At 36.9% G+C, this 24,332-nt stretch overlaps 1 protein-coding gene across 1 annotated transcript in view; it reads right to left on the bottom strand.

Annotated features, from left to right (window-relative positions):
* Window positions 1-24,332, bottom strand: part of GFRA1 (GDNF family receptor alpha 1) — a 160,706-nt gene that overhangs the window by 118,022 nt on the left and 18,352 nt on the right. The window lies entirely within an intron of this gene.

The following is a 24,332-nucleotide window of genomic DNA, read 5'->3' on the forward strand; positions in this document are numbered from 1 at the left end:
GCAATACGGGAAATCATCTAGAAAGGTAACAAAACTGGACAATAATCCATCTTCCAAAATAAACTACACTCATTAGGGCATTAATTCAGTTAGTCCACTTAACCTGATGGTAAATCATATCATAGAGTACAGGGATATAAAAGCTGTAACTGAAGATAAAAAAGCCCAAACAAACCACTTTTCTTAAAATAAACCAAAAGGTATTTCTAAAATAATAGTGTAGGAACATCAGCCTAATGTTTATTTTACACTTGAATACTTTCTAATATCCAGACAACCTCAGTGTGCAAATTGGTGTTGTTCGTAAAACTAATTAAGAAGACAGGATAGAATATCTAGACATTATAAACATTTTAGGCAACTGATAAAGCTTCTTCATCTTTTCTTAATAAGTATGTTCAACTATTTTTCCACCCACAAGAACATTCTGAAGAAAGATTACGGAACAGGACACGTTTATAGGCAAAATAAAATAAAAATATGAACCCCAAAAGACAAGCACTTTTTCAGCTCGTTTTAGAAAATAAGATTCAGAAGGAAATAATACAACAAGACACAACACAGGAAGGATCATCCTGTTGCAGATCATTACACTGTGACTTTATGGGGTTGCTGCCAGAAATTAGTTGCATTAAATGGAATTCATTGGTAGTGATGTAATTTAGGGATGAGAGAGAGAGACTGTGAACAAGGAGGAGAAATAATTTCTTTCATTTAGGGTCAACGGGTGCTTATGATACTCAGCACTAACTCAACACTAACCTACTAACTCACAAAAAGTGAAGATTAGCATGTTTTACCAAGTTCTGATCCACACATCCAATTTCTGTCTGCCCTGACCCCTACTACTGCCTGGTCTGAAAAGGAGCAAACCAAGCAGTTTAACTGCAAAAATGGCCAGTTCAGACAGATGCCCTCTGAAGCAAAGGGCCTTGCACTGTTACACACCACTGCCTGCACCCTGTTCGGTTTGCAACCAACAGTTGCCTATGGCAGTTTATAGATATACAGATAGGAATATATGATAGATATACGAGGAAAGGCTGAAAGAGCTGGGGTTGCTCAGCCTGGAGAAGAGAAGGCTGTGGGGAGACCTTATTGCAGCCTTCCAGTACTTAAAGAGGGCCTACAAGAAAGATGGGGACAGTCTTTTTAGCAAGGCCTGCTGCGACAGGACAAGGGGCAGTGGTTTTAGACTAAAAGAGGGTAGATTTAGACTAGATACAAGGAAAAAATTTTTCACAATGAGGGTGGTGAAACACTGGAACGGGTTGCCCAGAGAGGTGGTAGATGCTCCATCCCTGGAAACATTCAAGGACAGGTTGGACGGGGCTCTGAGCAACCTGATCTAGTGGAATATGTCCCTGCTCGTTGCAGGGGGGTTGGACTAGATGGCCTTTAAAGGTCCCTTCCATCCCAAAGCTTTCTATAATCTATGATTCTATATAGATATCTCTCTGTAAATACAGAGAGAGAGGGAGGGATTGAGGGGCTCAATGTATTGAATACAGCACTGCACAGAGAAAGTGAGAAAGAGCTCTTTCTATACACAAAGAGCATTACAAACCACATCCCAGCTTCACTGCAACTTGCATCTTGGGAGAAGAGTCTCTTCTCTCCATTGTATCCTAGAGCTCCACTACCCTTCAAAGAGGGACTAAATACATTTTATAATACCACTCAGGATCTGTCTTTTGTACAAAAGCAAAACATCAAGTAACTCGATTTCTTTTCATATTTTATTTGGGAGAAAGCACAGAAATTCTAATATGTTTTTCTCTTTATACAAAACATACCTGAATGAAGAAAAGATGAAGTAGGATGTCTCACTGTGGATCTATTTAAAAGAAAAAATTCTCAGTGCTCAATCTCACCCTGCAGGATAACTACTGCTGCAGAAAAGGAGTGACAAAACACTTTGCCTATCATTTGAGGTCCCCATAAAAATTTTAAAAAGATTGCTCCTCTATACCCACATGTCATTACTGAGAATATTGAACCATTGGGGCTCTTTGATTTCTTGACAGGGACACAAGTCAGTACCAAAGTTAGGAAGTTTAAAGTCAAACTTTAAAGTTTTAGTTTAAAGTTTAAGGTCTTACTTTAGAATACAATTCTTTCTAATGCAGAATTTTTGAGAAATTTGTATAAAACTGAGGGGTTTTTAAATACCTGTAGTCAAAAATCAGACTAATCAGACTAATTTGTATTTATTGGACTGCTAGTTTGCAAATAAATATCTGTGATTTTCAATGTTTCCTAAATATTTTTCTTCTGAGGAAGAAGCCTGTGTTTCTTGGTAACACTAAAGGTTCTGGACAGAAAAGTACAATTCCTTTCTGTGGTCTTCAGGTCTCATTTTTTCCTGCCTCATGGAAAGCAATTATGACAGTATTGTTCTATTTTTGCTCCACTGAATTATCATGTCTTTTGTTACATGCTGTAAAACGATTTGCCATTTTTTCTGCTTTTGGACTCCATTTTTTATGATTAGGAACAAGCCTCTACTTGCCATTTTCTTTGCTTCAGCGTCTATTCTATCTCCAAGTAGTACATACAATTGAAGACGTTTTCCACTATCTCAATCCAGTGCTGTCAGGACTCATTTTCTAGACATTTTGCTAGCATCCCTTGAAATTCACAAGTTTCAGAATATCAGCCCCCGATCATTTCCCATTTTCAATACAATGCAAAACACAAGGCCAGTTCTGCCATAGTTTTATCTTTTCCTTCTTCAGATCTTTAAAGTATGATTATCTATTACAAAAGCCATAAATGCTAGCTGTGCTCTCAAAGAATCATGGAAAAATCACGTGACCAGAAAGAAACCCCACATACACTTGCTTATATTTGAATGGACTGCTTTTTGCTACAATGCTTATAGCTTTGATTTGTTAACAGATTACATATGTAAAAATAAAATAATAAAAATAGCCTTGAACTAGTAATACATTTACAATTTTTATGGAAGGCTTTCATTGCTATGGATCATACTAAATTTATAATTCGTGATTTAGTGGTGATGTTTTTAAATGCATACATTGAAGTGCAATGTTCTTTTCTGTTCATAAACTAAAAGCCTAATTCAGAACAGGGCATGTTATTAGTAGAAGTATGTGAATACCACAATTTATATCCATTTAGAATTTCTTAAATTTAATTACTTTTTAATTACAATACATGTAATTCAGGCATAAGGAATTAAGTACAAATATTTAGGCTGTATTATTAAACTCTCTGGGATATAAAAATATATTAAACTCCATCCCTCTAGCAGCTACTGATTACTTATCTGAGTCTAGCAAAGCAATATAGATTACTTTTTTCCCCCCAAATACCTTGGCAAGGTCACTTTTTTGAGAGTTGAAATGTAAATTACTTGTATTACAGCAATATCCTCAAAAGCTTTCATTTTGTGGATTATTTCTCTCCTAGCTCCCCCTCATTCCATCTGTGCTATTTTAGGATTGTGAAGTCTGAAATGTTTGTTTTCATAAAAAGACATGTTAGGACAGAACTGAGACAACAATCTGGAAAATGAGTTTCACTTAATGTGACAAATATGGCCAGGTCCTCCCATTGCCAATCCTTCTTGACCCTTGCCTTACAGAACTTTACATTTATTAAGTAGCTAATCTCCCTTTGCTCCCTCTGGCCTCTGCCACTATAATCTCTCAAGGTCATTGCATTTTGGCCTGGCCACAAGAGTATTCTTGGCCCATCTGGTTTTGTATCACCAACAAATTTGATCATTGTTGAAACTGCATCAAAGAAATACCCAACAAAGAAGATGTGAAGCAGCTACACATCAGACAAAAAGGCAATAGTTTATAGTTTCCGTCATGAAAAGAGCTTCTGTTATTGCAGCTATCCAGAACAGTCAAACACTACTTGAGAACCAGTACAAATTTCACTGGTATAACAGATGCAGCACACCAGTACGGATTGTCATGCAATTCATCCCCCAAAAGACATGTATTGTCAATAAGATCTTTCCCAAAACAAGCACTACTATATCTAAGTTATGCTGCTGAAAAAGAAACTGGGCATTTCATTAAATGATAAACTACAACATGATATCCTCTATGAAAATAAAAACACATGCAAAAAGCCAAACAGATATAAATACGCATATGTAATAAGACCACCTTGTTTAAGCACCCTGTTCTTTAAAACAGATACTCCATTTCTTTCTCCAAAATCACAGGCAGAGGGAAATACTTCTCCAGTACAATTGATATGTCCCAAGTCAACAATGTATTTAAGTTGGTAAACTTCACACATCTTTTTTCTAACTTTCTGAGAAATGCTTTTTCAGCTGTATTTACAAGTCAACTGGTAATTAAATCACATCTATATATTCCCTATGGAGAACACATGAGGTATTTCAGAAGTCCTATTTAATGTTTACTGCAAGTAAGGTCTGAATTCAAATAGGATGGTGACTGACACCAACTGCACATACTGTCTTGCTCTTACTTAGCTTTTATTTCAACATACTATTTTAAAAATAAATCTAGAAGAATGCCAATAATCATTACTATACTAAATTGGCACAAAAATATTGTGTAATCAGAATCTCTGGACGTGAAATGCAATAAAAGCTTAGATACTGAGTCAGTTCTGGTATTGAATTCTTGTTGGCATGCTCCAGCCCTAATCAACATCCAGAAAGTTTTACTGGTGTAAGTGGTAACTGCATTGATAATGATTTTACACTTATATTTCACCTTTCCTTCGGAAAAATTCTCAATATTTTATCAAACACGTACACGTTTAATGGGAGAATCAATTTATACATCACTGATACCCAAGCATTTTTTAACAGGATGCAGGTGATACAGTCCTGCTGTGCAGCAACAGGCCTAAAACTGAAGACTGCTGTACAAAATGGAGGTGGAAGATTTCAGAAGAAAGAAAGGAAAATCTTAATTTGGACATGACATCAAAGCAGATTCCACAAAGATTAGGGAACTAAAAATTCATGGGAATTTTAAGATATTTAGCAGAACCTATGAGGAATTACAATTTTTTTTCTCCTGAATGGTAATAAATTAATTCTCTGTCCAGTAATACCACAAGATGCAGCTGGTTTCAGTAAGACTGTGGGAAGAAGATATCCCAACAATTTTTAATGAGACCAGTTTTGTTTTCTCCCATATACTATCATAGTTTTTCCTGAGCAAGGAAATAACAAATGCAGCAACAGGTAAACCTAAAGACTGAAACTCCTTCATCCCCCTGAGGTGCCGATAGTTCGGATTCAGTTAGTTTTCTTTGCCTCTTTGTTTTCCATTCTTAGCTGTTTACATCCTAGAATATATTCTCTTTCCGAAACTCTGGAAACTCAAGGATTTGTTAGTAATAATGACATTAAATTCATAATATGCCCAGTCAAGTCCCTTGGGCATTGCAATAGAATACTCATAAGCCTCCAAACACAAAGAAACACCAAAATGTGTTGGCACTGGAGGCAAAACAAAAGGAAAGAAAAGGAATGCAAATTATCCATGCACCCTTCCTTTGTTCCATCTGTTTTCCAGTCCATGTCAAAGCAAGACTTTTCGTGGTCAAGTGCTTCCTAAAATAACGCAGACATTAAGTCCTCTAACTTGAAAACACAGAATTTTTTGTTAAATCCAGTCAGAAGTAACATATTAAACACAGCGATTTTCTAGACCTTTAAAACCAATTCTTTATTCTTGAAAGTAATACGCATCCCAATGTCACTGCCCTAGAGACTCTTAACGTGCTCAGTTTGTCCACATCAGTTACATTTCATGGCTTTACATGGCAAGACATAATACAATGTGCTCAACTACACAAAAAGCAAGTCAAATGCTTGAGAAAAATGGGACTTCTCCCAAAGTAGGTATGAGAAAGTAAAAAGCAACAAAAGTATTCCTTAAGTTTTTTGGTTAAAAACAAAGACACAACTCTGGAAGGGAGTCAACAGACATTGACTGAGATCTGGGACTTTGAAAGAAAAGAATTTGGGAGTACTAGAAATCTGATATAGTCTATAGCAGTGATTACACAGAGTAATACAAATCAAGCATGCTATTGACAAGTTTTATTTAGCTTAATATGGAAGCAAACTTCCTTTTAAACAATGCAAAATATTTGAAAGCTCAATAATATTGGCAAAAATAGAACAATAATTAAAAGTCAACGGAGGAAGGAAATGCAATTGCCAGATACCTCACAGAAAGTACACCTCTGTCCGTATGTTTGGAAACTTTGGTCTCCATCAAGACTGAACATAACCAAAGACACTGGAGGTGCTGAGGATTGCACAGGGAGAGTCAGCGGACGGTGCAGATTCACTGGATGGGCTGTGAACTATAGGGGGAAACACTCACAGCACCCCTTGCTCGCAATTAATCCACTCAGTTCAGGATTTAATGAAGAATCTTTCTTCCACCTGTGGCAACTTTTCTTCCTTAATGAGTTAAATTTGGAATTACATGTCCACCACTAGAGGGTAATTCCTACAGTCTATATACACTATATACTATTTAGTATATAGTCTATATACACTATACACTAAATATACACACTAAAACAGTGCTGCGCACACTATATACTGCACTATTTTAAACAACGGTGCTGCTTCTTTTTGATTAAATCTCTTAAGTGGCACAATTGTGTTGCTCTCAACCCCTTTATTAAATATAAGATCTTGGCATCATAGGGCGTGTCTATATAGCACAAATATACGTTGAATAAAATAACTCACGTTCCAGATAGCTGCATTAGCACTTTGTTCGACTCAAGCTAATTAGCCCCACCGAAAAGATGCACTTTTCCCCACAGCCTATGATTCAATCTGACTTCTGATTACAATTTCAGTTATAGTTGAATAAATAATAAATAGGATGCTATATGCCACTAAAATTTTTTTTCAACACAATTTTTTATAGAGAATTATTTTATTTAGACTCTAAATGGTAATTAACTTAGGAGTACACTCAGCAGTTGTAAAATTCATGCTGTTCTGCACTTGTAGAGGTACAAAAGGTCCCTTGTTTGCAGTACTATGCTGATTGATTCCTATGGTAGAGCTGTTGATTCTCTGCATGAGTTTTCTCAGATAACACATGGCCTTTTAAATATTGGTGTACTGGGTATTTATAAAGCATATATTTTCTACAGATAAGCTGGGCAAAGAAAGCTTATTGAACTTTGTAATTTAAATCAAACATTGAAAAATTAGCGAAGTTTTATACAACCTATTTTTAAATGATGAAGGCAAGTCTTATAGTGACAAAAATGACCAGTATCAAAGAGAAATATATTATAAACAGCATTTATATACTGGAGATTGGAGGTACTTAAAAAGTGTATTTGTGACAAATATACCCAAATATGCTTTGCCAGATCAAAAATAATAACTGCTTCATAAATACCTGTATATGATATGTGATTTTTGCAATATTGTGGCCAATGGGGCTACACTACAATACATCGTCAGTAGGCAAGCACCTCAACTGTCTGACCTTGGGACCTTCTAAGGTCTATGCCCAGCACTGTGTATTGCTGCATATATGACCTCTACCTTTCACTGCTTCTACACAGAGAGCTAGAAGGTGGAGTAGTAGTTACTCTCTCTCCTTTTCCTTGTAATTCATATCTTTTGTTAGCAGCGTACTTCAACTGACTAAAGCATCTTGAAGAACTGAAGTGGCCGTAGGAGAGCTATCTTATTTTTCTTTGGGTGCATGCCAGCATAAAGCCAGGCAAGAGTGACTGCTAAGCTGCAGTCTTTTCAGAGTGGTGGCATGAAAAGTGCCAACATTATCAGTTAAACAAAGATGGGAATACTGCTCTCCCAGTGCATCAGCTCTGGATCTAGCAGCTGTATTCTTTACAAATATGAGCAGCTTGTTCTGTTTGGGGGCCTCCTAACTTTCATAAAGTAGATGGCTTTACAAACAGGACAAGATGTTGCTGAGGATCTGGCAATGGAGGAAAATACAGCTGCTATCTGATTGCTGAGCTATAAACTGAGTTTTCCACATAAATAATCCTCTCCATCTGTAGCACAAAGTTTAGGGGAAAAACATAAGGCCACCAATTCTGTTCTGCAAAATGCAGGCATCATCTTTATCAATGAATTTCATACAAGGCCTCAGTACTATTTTTTCATGACAGAGCAAGGCATATAGCTTTTATACCATAACTGTCTAAAGCTTGTGTGCTCTTCTGAAGTGAATACCAATTTTAAGAGTCAGACGATGATCACAGCAGTGCTTAAAATACACACACGATGCATGACGAGCATCACAAACAGGACATTAAAGCACTCCACAAAAACCTATTTTGTCACTAAAAGGGTCTTTAAGAACTGTCACCCGTATGAGACAGAAGATCAGGAAGTAAAGTATTGAACACTGACACACATGTGTTACTATCAGACAAACTCATCAATGCAAGAGAGGGTATGGAACATCCTATGCATTGTAAACAATTACAGATCTTTAATTTCAAGACTTGCCCACATGGAAAACCTCCTCTACTTGGAAGGAATTTTCCTGAGTCTGCGTGATGTAGTCTCCTTATCAGATTTCTCAAAGCAAAGAAGCAGTTGTCGTAATACGAGAATAATTATCAAGAACAAGTCCTGTTTTGTGGAAAAGATCTCTCTAGGATTATCTGTCAGAGGCATCAGACTACTGCATGAAAGCCTATGTAAAACCTCTGAGAGCTTTTAACCCATATTTTTTATGACTAATGAAAATAACATTTAGAATTAAACCAAAGGCATGAAAAATATTTTTTAAATGTAACAGAGCTTAGAAATACACCGTAGAGGGTAAACACAATCCTCTTTCCTCACATAACTTAGAGGGAAGGTAATAGCTGTGTCCCTTTTATGTGTGAATAAAGCAGGCACAACACACATATGGAGTTCCAAAAGATGCAATTAATCAAAACATCTCAAGGTTGCACAGACAAGGTGTATTTGCAATCTAGAATACACAAAGAAACATCATTGTTGACGGTGGTTATATTCTGCAGCTTGCTTGGGAAAGCTTCATTTGCTCTTAACAAAAATTTTGCCCAAGGAGGGACTAAAAATCTGATCTGGTGAAGCTGATTTTGATCCAACTCTGATGGAAAACAACTGGAGACTCAATGGTAGCTGAGAGCCTACAGTACTCATAACGAGACACTGATAATAGAATGTGAATGGGTATCCTGTGACTAAAAGCAAGAGAAAACACTCTTCTACAGTTAACTATACAACATATTCTACAATAAATATTTGCCATAATTTAATGCTATGAATATGGGTTCTCCAGATTAAAAAAAAATCTTTCCAGATGAAGAGACAAAATAATACAAAATGTATTTTGCTCAGTGTTTCCACCATACATGAATGGAAAAACAACAAGAAGCCAATTTCACAGGAGCTGATCTAACCCCCACATTACAAAAAAATCTGTAATTAAAAGAAGTAATTGGCACACTACTGTAATTACTGCAACATATATTCTTCAAAGAACAATGTGACCTGATGAAATAAACAGGTTTAAACATGTAAATATCAATTCTCTCCCTCTGCCAAGTGTCCTTAAGAACTACTACTTTGCTTGCAAAAAGGCTGCTGCAATTTGACTGGTCTCCATAAAACCAAATTTCTCCATAACATATCCCTAAGTTTCCCATCAGTGACCAAATGACAACTAGTGAAAACAGCAACAAATAATGTTTATGCTTCATTACACATTAGGATTGATTGTGTTAGAACATAACATTAACATAATACCAGAGTTTAAGGAATTCTACCACGTTAGAAAGCAAACTGGTCATTTCTTTGTCTCCAACACCAAATAGAGGCACTACACATTCTCCTCCAGGAAGATGTTGCCACCTCTCAAGTTTTGGTACTCAGTGGAGTAGCTTTTTGATACACATGAAAGCAGAGTGAAAACAATCAGAGGATTTTCTGTTTAAGTATCTTTTACGCTACCTGAAGCGCTCCAATTTAGAGTTTGATACACTCTTTCATTTTATTCATATGCAAAATGTTGCCTTCTTCCCTTCTAGTCTGCCTCATTTCAGATGTTACTTTTTAAAAAATTATATTTCAATTGATTATTCAACATTTACTTGTCACCAAAGAAGGAAAGAAACTGCCAGAAATTCAGGTATTTAAATTCCAAGTACAGCATAAAAATTAATGCTGTATGACAGTCACCACAGGATACATTCTCTAAACAACAAAAGACAGATTTTGCTTATGAAGCAAATGCAACTTGGTTCTTCCTTGTTTGTTTTATTAAATAAAACAGTGGCGTGATTGTCTATCTGAAGTACAATTCACTTTATTAACTTTAATAAAATAAATGGGCTCTGAAAGCCAGATGTGAGATGAGACTTCTGCATACTTTTTTCCTACCAACTAATACCCTTGAACTCATTTCACTGTGATGCAACAGGTACAGACAGAAGAATTGGCACAAGAAAATAAACTCTGATGTAGCCTGCAATCCAACAGCAACAAATACTGCTTTGAGAATATTTGGCCTTACACTGCTAGTGTCTTTAAAAACATGCTGACCTAATATCCTATGGTTTAAGGACACCACGTTGTATTACAAACAGGAGGGTTTGGCTCTTTACAAATTGCAAACTGTTGTTCAGCTGTATGAACGGACACGTACAGACACACCTCTCTTCTGTACAGTCCTTTCTAAAAAGCAGTATAGCACAAACTGGTGGCCCTTCTGATACCACCTGTAAAGGTTTTGAAAACTCCTAACAGGAAGAAAAATGCAGTTTCACAGAACAACCAACCTAGAGTACAGACAGGAAATTAGGATAACTGCATTTTTTCCAATGGAAAAGAGCTATTTTGGGGGAAAGGTCTGGAAGTTTATACAAATGAACCTCTTAACCTTCCTTTCAGTAAACCTGCTGTTGAATGATTTATGAAAAGAAACTTTCCAGTCAGACAGGCCCAGAATTAGAGATGTGTTTGTACCTTAACTCTCCCTTTAATATATGTATTAGTCAGATTTTAAGTACATCAGCAAAGGTGATCTTGGGCACTAGTACAACATTGATTCATATCACATACTGGAAAAGGAGTGTTTGAGTGTAATTTCAAGCCTGTGTCAGAAAGGAATTGTACAAAAGAGAAAAAGCTAAAGTCATAAGTTTCCTGACCTCCAAATGCTTGCGTCTGCCAAATATACATTAGCTCAGCTTTTACATTTAATATGAAAAAAAGCTAGAGTCCTGCCAGCATCTACTCACTCAAGTCTTAAAACAGCTAAGGATAAAAGAGTCAAAAGAATGAACTCTGCCACATCTTCTACAAAGCGTGCAGCTTCTCATGCTAGCATTAGATGCAAAGAGAAACAACCTGGGTTAACATGTGGGTGTTATAATGTGAAACACTTCATTTGCCAACTAAAATTATCACGATCTTCTATGACAAACACGCTGGCTGCACCTCTTCCAACACCAGTACACCCCCACCTTTCAGGTGAACTCAATCAACTAAAGCAAATCTGAGGTACTCCAAACTGTACAGAAGAAATGTGAACAGCAGGAGTCCCCCAGTGGTAAAAATACCTCAAAGAAACCTTCTCCTCTTCCCAGATATCTGCTATACAGTATTTTGGGCAGCTAGCCAAAACCTTGTCTCTAAATAGCTGTAGAGTGATTTAGAGATGTATTTTAATACTTTTGCCACTCTTTAAAAATAGTTCAAAATAATACATTTACTGCACACTAATAATACACATCTGAGAAGTTAACACCTTTAAAATACCTTTCTAGCTTTCCTGTTATAGAGTCTAATAAATCATTCCTAATATGCACAGTAATTTCTAGAATTCTGTTAAAATACTTTTCTGTTATTGTATCGTGTCACCCAACAAAAAGTCATTACCTAGAATTAGATCACTGCACTCAGCTGCAATCTGGGGAAAAGATGATTTGTAAAGTGTTACTCAAATACCAAGGTTTTCTGAGTTTAAACATATTTCAAATATTATAAATCCTTTTAAAATTCTGAAAACCATGAGGAAGGATAAGTAATAAACCTTAATTCTCTGTGACATGCTCCTTGAGACTCTGATCTTGTTCAACATGTAGCATTCATGCTCAGGAACATTATGAATTGTCACCCTAATCTATCAGCGACACTCTTTGCCGTAGAAGAAGTACAACCTGCTCCGTAGACAGAGGAGCTGTCTGTTACAAGCGCTTTGTACATCTCCCATTCTGACAGCTGCAGTGGGAAGTGGCTCTGCTCACCACAGTCCAGCTCCAGAATCATTTATTCTATTTCTCATTCTGGCTGAAAACAGAAACTGGTCACTTTAAGTATTCTACAGGCTTGAATATCGACTCTTACAAAGCAATCCTGAGTCCTTCAATTAGCACATATTACTGCTCAAGGGGAGCTAACTATTGGCTCTATTTTATTCTTTTTGCGACAAAATAATTCATTCTGTAACTTGTAAATTACATTTCTCTTCACAGTCTAGACCAGATATTGCATACTGCCTGCATTAGAGAAATCTGTGATTTTTTTCCTGAAGATCCTACTGAGAACAGCTTTAGAGAAAACATTGCCATTTATGAAATGAATTTCTTTTGCCTCCTGTTAGTGTCCTAGGTATAGTCACTTATTGATTATCTTTTAGGTATGATTTTTGTTTTATTAAGTCTGTCTGTATAGGATTAAATACACATTTAAATCACCAAATTAATTTAAAATAATGATAAAAATCAGTATATAGAGTTGCAATGCTACAAATACAATTTTGAAAGAATAACATTGCTCATTTTCTTAGCTTGACAAAGTATTTGTCTGAAAGATTTTTATGGTGATATTTAAGTCTCTGAAAGATTTTTATGGTGGTATTTTCTCCTTAAAGTAGGACTGAAAGTTTGCAACATTTAAATCCTTGACTGAACGCAACAGGAAGGAGATAACTCTCTTTTTAATAATCCGAGGAATTTATAAGCTTACTTGCAATTAGCATAAATGAAAGCCAGTATCAGACTGTATAATTATTGCACAGCAATGCAGTACCTAAGCCCTAAAGATGACAGCTTCACAAGTGCAACCATTCTCTGTCTTGTTAAGTGAATAATTTAAAGTAGATAATTAAAAACACTGCAGAGTGGCTGCTTGCAGTGGATATCGCTAAAAGTCATCTATTTTCAGAAGTATCCCTGTAACATCAAAGATGCCCAGATACTCACACATTTTTTAATGAACAAATAAATAAATAAATAAAGTTCGACCATCACAATTATTCACCGTTTATGGCTGTAGTTATGCCATTAACGATGTCTTTAATATATTGACAACCTCACCTTTTAGTCGCTAGTTCGAACACAGTCCAAGAGGGTAATGACCAAAAGTATTTATACAGCTGCACAGTGAACTACAAAGAACACGCTAAGGGGAAAGGAGTACGTTAAGGGATAGATATCCGAGCTACAGAAATCATTATAATTGGCACCTTTGTTGGCAGCTTCCACAAGGAGGGGAAGGACTGAGTGGGGAATGAAAAATGAACTACCTTCTAATTTCTAGGACTCCTAGAGCCCTGCTCTAGTAGCAGGTTGCTTTGCTCAACTCTGCCAGACTGGACATGTTGTAGGATTGACAACTTAATACCATTTTGTGGATAGCTAAGGCATTCGGTACTGTTTTTCTTCAAAGAGGCTAATTCTAAATTTATTCTCATTCATGTTTTTTAATTTTCCCACAGCTCTTAGAGAAAGGTCAAGGGCATGAAGATATTTTTAGCTATACAGCAGAAATGTATTCAAAAGCTAAATGAAGTTCCAAGTCAGATTCAAATAATTCTCTATTTACTAAATTTAAAAACATTGTATGCCTTTCTCCCTAAACACTGGAGCAGTTAGAGTTCATATATTCACTTTCTACCCAACCCAGAAGAGAGTTGTCCAGATATTTTTAAACTGTGCAAAAATTAAAAAAAAAAAAAAAAAACCAAAACACCAAATCCTGTGTTCAACAATTCTCACACCAATTTATAGACAAGATTAAACACACTAACACACCACATTTCTTTGCAAGTCTCCTTTAATTTTCTGTTGCGAAGGTGGGACATTTGGCAAGGGGAAGAGACATCTCACGCATCAGCAGCCTTGGGGAATGTTTGCTTAGAAACGCACACAGTTTGACCTCTCAAAGGATCAAAGCAGTTTACTTCATCGGGTCATAAGTGTTATCAACTGCTGCAAGTTTGTGTCTCCATTTCACAATTTAGGGGACTAAAATTAAGTAAATAGATTACGAGAGAAAGAACTGACACAATTTCTCAGTTGATATGGATTTATTATAAAGCTGTAATTTTCATGACTTTTCATATGGGAATACTATAGGCAGTTCTTATCTACGCAATCCTTTAAAGAAATCTGACAAGCAAATTTTTCAGTTTCTAATAGAGTTTCAAATACTGCAGACACTTCGCTGTTTTCAATTGTGTCTTGTTTCGTGACTCTGTATGTGGAGAAAAGACTTGTTTGTCTGGGTCCTAATGGATAACATGATATACATTCCCATGGCAATATAAAATGAACAACAATAAAAATGATAATTTACTTTGCTGTCAGGTGCTGATTCTGTAGGTGTGAAGGAAAGCAAGTAAAGCTGCAGGGACTGGGTTTTGATCTGGTATTGTATTTAAATATTCTGTAGTTGAGATCTAATTGCTCTTAATCTGCTCAATAAAGTTATCGTCACCGTTATTAGTATCCCAGATTTGTGCTATTATATAATCCTAACCTATTTTTTAAACAGACATTTTAATCTGCTGCTTAAGCATTCATTAATGCAAAGCTAGTGCTGTGCAGAATACATTCCACTCTATTTGCAAGTGGCAAGCCTGGGGAAGTCCAAGTATTTGGACGTGAATTCTTTGACACTGCTACCAAATGCTAGTATCGCCTTTCTTAATTTTGTTTATGACCGTACCACAATAAACATTAGCAAAACTTAATCCTTAATCCTATAAATATTCCACATGAAAAAGAAGATGACTCTTAAGTGCAGCGTCATTTGTAAATACAATGTGGTATCATGCAAATAGTCAAATGCCATATATGTGTTCATATACAACAGCTTTTGGATGGGTCCTTTCTTTCATGTTTCATTTCTAAATCTGAATAAATAATCTTCATGCCAACTAACCTAAATGCATGAATTATTCCCCATTTTGAGAATCCCGAGATGCTCAATTATCTAATACAACTGTCAGCCATCAACTGTACTTAATTGTCTGTATGTTTCAAGTCCACTGCCTGTTTATTTATATCACTTGCACAACACACTAGATGTTTTATGAGACTAGAATAAGATATGTCACAGTCTAATGCTTAGCGATATGACAGGAACCATATTTGCTTTCTTTAATCCTAATTTTTCAAGGAGATGTAGGTAAATTGAATATTAGTCTCCTCTATCTTCACACCCCTGCAGCTCCCAGCGATTTTTTAACCCATAGGACATACTCGAACAAATTTGACGGAGGAATGAATATGAAGTTCTTACAAATTTTATGAAAAACAGTTTTTAGACCCACGTAGACCTGCCTGCCTTGTCCTTGGCAAGCATGTGGCTGGCTCTGAGCCATTCCAAGAGGCAGCAGGTGTCTGCTCACCCATACAGTCCTTCCATACTTGTGTAACACCACACCAGCCACAGCATGTGCTGCCCCACAGAGACAAGAGACGTGGGACAGAGTTAAGGACTAGTGAGGAGACAAGGGCGTACCTGTGGAGAAGGCACAGCATGGGGAGAGAAGATAGGAGATCTGTCTGTGCAGGCAGCAGGGGCATCCAGGAGATGGAGGACTCTGGTAGGAAACCAGGCTTTATTCGTTCCATTCCTCAGGAACAATTCCTTTTACTAGACCACATCTCAAACTCTTTACAGGGTGGGTGAGAAAACCGTTTGGAGAATGTTGGAAAAAGCAGAGTTTAAGGGAAGCTTTCAAGGAACAGAGAAGGCGTTGCCTCACCAGAGGTACTGGGCAAGGGAGGACAGGGTGGTGGTGGGGGAATGGAGAAAGGGGGAGCAGCAGGGTGGAGGGCAGAGGCAGACTGCAAAGCAAAGACATCAGACAGGAGAGCAAAGACAAGCCTGTCACAAAAAGGAAAGGGAAGAACTGTAGTCAGATTTCTGAGAAACGAGTAGCTGAGGTGGAAAGCTGAGCCACTCCATGCTGCAGCGACAGAGAAAGAAACCACCCAAGTCCTACACCCGGAGGGGACTTGTTGGAGGACTTAAGGTTCAGAAAGAGCAAAGTCGATAATCAAGGCACGGCGGTATATGGAAAAGGTATGTCAAGGAAGCGACAGCAGTTAGCACTAGCCTGACTGCCAGGGTTAAACGTAAGAAACATCAGCAGTGGGCTGGAGGCTGTGGGACTGGGGAGCAGGGAGAACCAGACAGTCTCCTGCAGGGAGACGGCGATTTCTGGTTTTGCTGAACTGAGCTTTAGTACTGAATTTAGGGTGCAGAATTTAAAAGCAAGAAAGTGGAAGCTTTTAACACTTCTGAACCTCATCAGCTGCATGACAAAACTTTAATGGGAAGATGCATTTTATGGACACCAGACAGTGATAAAATCATATAACCAGTGAATGCAGAAATTCATCTTTATTTATAGGTTCCTACTCAAATTGTTTGATATCTTCAACTCTCTTTACAACCCATCATTTCTGCAAATTTCTATGCAGGAAGAGCTATCTCTATGCCATTACACTTTGTGTCATGCATCTCTCATGTTAAATTTCAGGCTGAGTGCAGATTGTACAGGACAATAGCCTGACATTTATAAAGATTGTCAAAGCATCATAGTAACTAAAGAACTATTCCAAAAATAACTTAATTGCATTAATGCCCTAGCTATACTGACAGCATTGTTGCTGCATTATTTTCATCCACAGAAAATGCAAGAATATAAAAATAATACCAAAAACCTAATATAAAATAAATTACAGAATTAAGTTTTCAAAAACAAAAATGGTCACATTTCTAAAAATCAAAGCTGTAAACACATTACTTTCTCAGGTTAAAATAATATAATGTACAGCTTAAAATAAGAAATGTTGGATACTTATCACAAATAAGTTCTGCCTTACAATCCAGAAATTCTTATTTCTTCTCATCACACACAGACATTTTACTCTCAGCGTTTTTAACATACTGTCAGCTCCTGACAGATACCACTGGCTTTTCCAAGACTGTCAAAGTTATCCCTGAGAGTCAAATACAAATAGGGTTACAAAAATAAAGTTTTAAAATATTTTAAAATGTAAAGAGCCAGAGTGCAAATCACCTGCCATAAACTGCACCTTGCTGTGCCATCAAGAGACAGAAAGCTGCAGCACGCTGCTCTTTTGGGCACTGTTCTCTGCATTTCACCAGGGGACACAGCCTACAGACAAGGCACTTCAGGAATCCTCCAAGGAAGACTGCCATTGAAATCTGCCCACTCAGCGCAGGCTTCTCTTCTGCACCAGTCCTTACACCGCCTTTATCACCTCAGTATTCCCAACAGGATGCTCAGCACTGCGCCAAAGCTATGCTACACGGACCATGGGCTTTTTCTCACTCTCACCACGTCACGCCTTCAGCAGCCCCATTAGCAGGCTGGTTGTGTCCAACTGCTTACCCCTGCACCACAGCAGAGTCTGTAGATAGCTGACAAAACTGGAAGCTTCCTGGCAAGTTCTGTGTTTCTAAGGTCCCGCAGCAGCCCACATCTGTTCCTGCTCACCACGTCCTTGAAATGGTGGTACCTCTCCCCATAGGCAACCAGATTCTGCTTCCCTCCTCAGTGACTAGCAAGTACCCGATCGCTTCACGTAATTCCACCAATACCACTAGCAGCGCCTGTGTGCTTTTGCTCCTACTTCATAGGAACTAGCGTGGCACTAAGCAAACCATAAAGCTAACCTGTAACGTGAAACAGAAGAATATACAATTTGCTGCTCAAAAGCACATATGCATTTGCTTGTTTGATATCTGGCCCACCGCACTACAATTGAGATTTTCCTGCAAAGATACAGATTAAAGGGATGGCAATTCTGCTCTCCAAAGATGCTACTCTAGACAAAGAAAAGACATGCTTCACTGGATATACTATACATTGAAAGCAAAATGCTTGGCCATGCTTATTCAACTAGCCATCTCCCAACACTTTCCTTTGAGGCTTCAGGAGAATACTGCTCTTCTTCAAGTTTCCTTCAAGACTCCTAAATATTCTCTCTTACTACTCACAGCGTTCAAGGAGACACTGAATATTCACACATAAGTACTCTGTGTTATATCACCAGATGCTTCCTCCTTCCATGGAATGGATTTCATCTTGTTTCTCATGTTGAAACAGGTTGACAAAGCCTGCCTAGGCTACTAGGACAAGCAGAAACTACATTTACTCAAAGCTGTGCATTTTAAATACTTGAGGAACAAAGACCTTTTCTTCTCTCTTACAGATCTTCAAAGAAATTAGCAAAAAAGTTCCAATAATCTCACCAAGGAAAGAAATGTGGACTAAGCTGAGGATATCTACATATTCCTATTTGGGGTGTCAAGGCCTCTTCATGTTACTGCTGAAGTGAAAGTGTGTAAGCACTGCCTTTATAAGCTAGTCAATCAGTCACTGCAGCAAGGTACTTAATTCCTCTCTCATAATCAGATCTAACTTCAAGAAATGTAGAAAACAGGAAATTCAAAGAGCTCCTGCAAGCCAACAGTCACCAAAGTGATTTTCTTCTGTGTGAAGTCCAATCTGATTATGAAAATGCAGAAGTGGAAATCAGCAACTAGTATCTATGGACTCTTGATCACTTGTTATCTGACTGGAAGCCAGCCTAGTTGTCTCTGCAAAGAAAATCTGCAGACAGAAATGTCAAAGAACACAAACATTGTACATGCTCATATTAGATTTATTTTTGTCAAACTGTTTTCATTTTGTTAAATGCAGCTAAAATAGATGCCTGTGTTTGGGTGTTTTCTTGCAGCAGGCAAAGGGCCACAAATTCACACTGGGGAAAGAAGAGTTAGTCTTGATTTATAACTGTAAAAACAATATTATATATTGGTCCAAGGACTATTATTTTAATGTATTGCCTTACAAAGGAAAATATAGTTGTGCATGTGACAATCTAGTGTAGGCTAAATTAACAGTATGTTTTTACTTTTCTGTTATCAAAAGGCTCAACCCCACACCAGAAAAACAGAACTAAGCAAAAAAAAATTACAAGAGGAAACAGAATACATCATAATCAAATAAAAAGATTTTGATGTGTTATGCTTACTTCAGTGGGAACAGAATCAGATTGCAAGACTCCTATTAACTTAATAAGATCTGGTTTATTGTTTATGAAATTGGGTGAATGTGCAAAGTAACCAACATGAAGTATCTCCTTTTTTTTTTTTTTAAATAAACTGCAATGACATGGGAGGTAAGAGCTAATAAGAGCATTGTAAATAGTCAAGAGAAATCAACATTTTTAATATTTTGTAAATTAAACTACCTTTGTAGAAATGTGGCATCTCAAATACAGAAATGTCAGAAAAAGACATAGTGTTAAATTAGAAAAATATGTAGCTTTTGAAATATACACAGATTTAGGAATAGAACCAGGATTAGAGGCCTCAGGCAGTATGAACTGGGGATGTCATACAGTATTAAATCATGGGAGAAGCCACTAATTCATGTGCCACAAACCCCAAAAGGAAAGAGCAGTGAATCTGTTGGCTAGGACAGAGCTTCTAACTTATCTTTTTGACAAACAATTAAAAAAACGCTATATATGGATTCTACAAAAGAAAAGTAATTTACCAGGTAGGAAAAAAAAAGAAGTAAGTGATAATTAAAGTGTCAGGGACCTACTACCCAGAACACAGCTCTTACATTAGTTCAAGAGTTCAAGAATTCCAAAAATGAATGGGGTAACATTCAATTCTTGATTAAAATAATTTTGGGGTTATGAAAGTTTGGGCTAAATTAATTCACTATGATATGGTGTTTTCTAGTTCTATGGCCCCTCTTTACAGACGTAGCAGAAAGAGAATATATGAGGAATCCTAAAAGATCTTAAGCACACAGACAAGGAAGCCCTGTTTCTTTGGATCCTGAGAATTCGTATTGAAAAACCCCAGCCTTCCTCCCCCACCTTTGCCGACAGCAACTTCTCCAAAGGAAACACTCGCAGCCCCTTCTCTGTGATGTCTCTACCCCGTCCCTGGGAAGGATAAAATAATGGAGAGGGGCCAGACAGCTGTCAACAATACTCAGAGCAGGTTTTATGCTGAGGAGGGGGAAGTCTCCCCTAATAAAAGTCTGTCAAATCTTGAGGGAAGTGTTTTGCATACTGGACTTTATCTTTTTTGCATACTGGACTTTATCCCAGCATCAACTTACTGATCTGTGAACGCCAATGATACAGGATGCCTAAAAGACTTTGAAAAACTCAGAGGAAGAAGGGAAAGCTACTAACTAACCCACTCTCCTTCTGAACAACGTAGAGATCCTAGAGGGAGACCCAGACCCATCTTCATGAAATCCTACAGAAAGAGTGTACATGAGACTGCCTTACTTAAATGTCACCAGCACACACACCCTTCTGAGAATTCCAGCACTGCTAACTTTTTATAGTCTCAACTTTCTAAATTCAATAAAAGGCCACCTTACTGACCACAATTGTTTGTATTTGCACTTATAGCTTATTCAGTATGCAAATCAAAGATGTTAACTTCATGTACTGTTCTGCCCATGTAATAATGTGCAATGATACACTCCAGTAAGAAGCCCTATGTGCTGTGCTGTCTACTGAACTCTTTTTAATTAATAAATTTATTATAATAGATATAAAAAATACCCTTTTCTAAATATAAGCTTCCAGATACCTTCTGCAACAGAAGATTCCCAGTGTTTTTAAAGAGTGAAGAGCCTCTCATGAGAACAGCAGCATCAGGAAACACTCCTTTTGACATATAATCATACAAGCCAGTTTCTTTCTCTCATTTGTTAATGATACAAAAGGCACTTTACAAAAACCGTTTACTACACTAAAAAGAAGTATTGGCAAAATAATTAATTTCTACCTGTCTTGCATTTTAGCAACTGGACACAAGACGTAACTAGCAGCATGTAACCTACCAAGTCTCCACAGATTACCAGCAAAACCTAAATATTTTAAGAAATATTTTTATTTATGTAGCCTGTTCTTTAAAATTATTTCTGAACATAATAGATGTAAAAGAAAGAAGAAAAGATACACAAAGCTGAACAATGCGATAAGAAGCCCGTGATTAACTGGGCAACTTAACAGTGAATCCATGGGAGGAGAGCATTATGTCATCCTAAATACAGGGATCTAAATAGTCAATTCTTGCTAATAGTAAGTATTCTATTTACACTACTTCACAGATATGGCGTAAGGCATTTTATTCAGCTTTAGTGGCTCTCCATTTTGTGCTAAAATGACTAAGACATTTCAGAAACATTTATTTTGGAAGTATTTCTACAGGTACGTGAAGCTACAGTTTTCATGCAGGATGTTTTCTTACAACATGCCACAGAGATGACCTGTATTGGTTGATACTGAAATAACGAGATGTCTTCCAGTTGTGAGGCTCAACGTCAAATACAATACAAATTCAAGAGGCAAACTGTTCCCCAGGTAGTAAAAAGCTGTAGATAGCTTTAACAAGTGACTAATTCAAGCATCTATCCTTAATTTGTTGTGAAACTCACCTCTGAAATCCAATCAACAGATTTTGCATTTAGTGTAGTTGTGACAGAAGTCGATGGCCTTAAAATGTTTTCACCTCTCAGAAGTTGTTAAGGTTTAAGCAAAAATGTCTGTTTAAGTAAAATCTTTACATCATAATAACTAACCCAAATCTGTTACTCTCTAAAACACACCAGTCTTCAGAAATTTGAAGAGCTGCCTGCCAGCAAGAAATTCGCACCCTTGAGGCAGAAGCACCACATCAGACATAGTAGTTCTAAAGAAAATTCAGACCTAGACATGCCCAAAACAAAAAACAAGACAGCCTGGTCCTTCAACTGGGAAGGCTCACAGTCCTGGATTTGGCCATGTGAGGTGTCAGAGGACTAACTTTACAGAAGGAGCTCAATTATGAACTTAAAGTGTAGATGGAAAGGAAGGAAGATCAGACTCTTGAATACTCAGGATACATCATCACAAGGAAACCAAACACTGAACTCACATTCCTATTTTAGCCATCAATTATATTTTTTATAAATTACACTTTCCTTGCAAATTTAGTAGTGATTCAAATGCAAAATTCATGCTTTTTGTAGCTAAATATATGATACCCTGGGCTTAACAGCTTGTACTATGATAAATAATTTTGTGGGTTTAGATTTTTCTTTTCTGTGTTGTTGGACATCAGTTTAAATTTTATATAGAATACTTAGCTTGTCCGTCTAGTTCTAGACTAACTACACTACTAGTCCCAGTATAACATAGACCACTTAAAAATATAAAAACAAAGCTTCACTTTAGTAACATAACTGCATCACTTGTTCCATTAACATAACGGAAACCAGAGAGAAACTACAAACTTAGTAACAAGTTTGGAAATATATTCCTGATTCTTGTTTTAAATCAACATATTGATGCTTGAACAATTAATGAGAAAGTGCCATCCTGTTTCTATAGAGGATGCAATTTTGAACATCTTTCAGTATAGAATTAGATCAACTTTAACTGCTTTTAAAAACTGTCCTTATATATGCTACAAAAGACTTATGTAACACACAAAACAGTCATCTTAGCCAATGTTTTTCCCCTTTTATGTACCATAAAAGACAACAGTTGTGATTTTCTATACTGTCTCAGAAATAAATAAAAAAAGATTATAAAAGCATTACAGTTGATATATACCAAGTCATACAGTACCACAGAATGGCCTTTGTGAAATGAAAGGGTTAATCGCTGCTTTTAATTACACCCAAGTAACTTTAATGAGAGCGAATACTGCAGCAACATCTATAAACACAATGACAACATTAGCAGAACACCAGTTATGAAACCCCTGCCAACACTGCTTGTACAGGGCTTTTTTTTGTTTTGTTTTAATCAAGATATAAAAATCTTACCAAGTTCTGCTGTTTGGGGTATTTGCAGAGCCCTGCAAAAAAATCTGTAAGACTAGGCAGCTTTAGAGAGTGTAGCGTGCAGCAGTAACCATGACGATAAGAAAAATGCTTTTGCTAATCTTTTTCTTTCAAATGACAATACTTCCAAATACTGGTGGTTTTCCACTGTATTACAACTGTTGTTTCTTGCTCCTGTGAATCTAGGCCTCCAATCCTTGTAAACCTGAAACTTCTGACAAAGTGAACAGCAATTTGGGATGCACTAATAACACAGAATGAGTCCTAACCAGTCCACCAGCATCTTAAGTGACTGTGGTAGGATGGACATCACTTGTTGGCAACTGTGTCTTATTTCATTGTTGCACAGAACAGGTAGAAAAAAAATGTTACATTTTTAAGATAAATACTTTGCAAGTAAATGGGGAATCTAAAAAAATAACAGAAAGGCAGAGTGTACATAGGGTCTCTATGGAGATCACAAAACTGCTGAGGTAGGTTAGAATTTGGCCCTCAGCAGGCTGACCATAAACTTTAAGAAAACAGCCTGGAACTCCTCTGCATTGATTTTGTCTTGGTTTTGTATTAAGTTGGGGTTTTTAAGCAATAAAAAATAAAATAATGAAAAATCCTTCAGAAATTTATATTTGTTCTCTACTATTTCTCCAACAGATTTGCTCACCAAACTAGGATAATGCTTTCAAAAGATGTATGTGATTTGGATCTGAAGTCACATTTTGAAAAGTGACTAAAGGGCTGATTTTCAAAGGCATTAAGATACCTAAAGATGCATTAAGCACTTAGAATTTTTAAAACTGCCTGGGCATCTAATGCCTATTTAAATCACTTAGTCCTTTCTGAAAATCCCAATGGGCAGTTACCTACATTTTATGTGTCTATGTGCCTTTGAAAATCTGTACCATTAAATACTTAACAACCGAAATCCCCCTGGCTTTTAATGAGACTTAAGGTCCTAAAAAGTGTAAGTACTTCTGAAAATTGGTCAAGCCACTTTCTCTGGTCTTTTCTTCTTTCTTTTAAAGAGCCATCTACTAATGCTTATCCATAGCATGTCACCTAACTACAGCTTCAACATTGTCAGACTTACACATTGTACTGTGCACGTTCAATGTTTTTATGTAACTAAAGAAATAAAGGTCCTGAGTACAGGCTACATCCTCATAAGAC

The sequence above is a fragment of the Nipponia nippon genome, unplaced genomic scaffold, assembly GCF_047370975.1.
Source record: "Nipponia nippon isolate SJK-2023a ecotype South Korea unplaced genomic scaffold, ASM4737097v1 scaffold_3, whole genome shotgun sequence".
NCBI classification, from domain to species: domain Eukaryota; kingdom Metazoa; phylum Chordata; class Aves; order Pelecaniformes; family Threskiornithidae; genus Nipponia; species Nipponia nippon.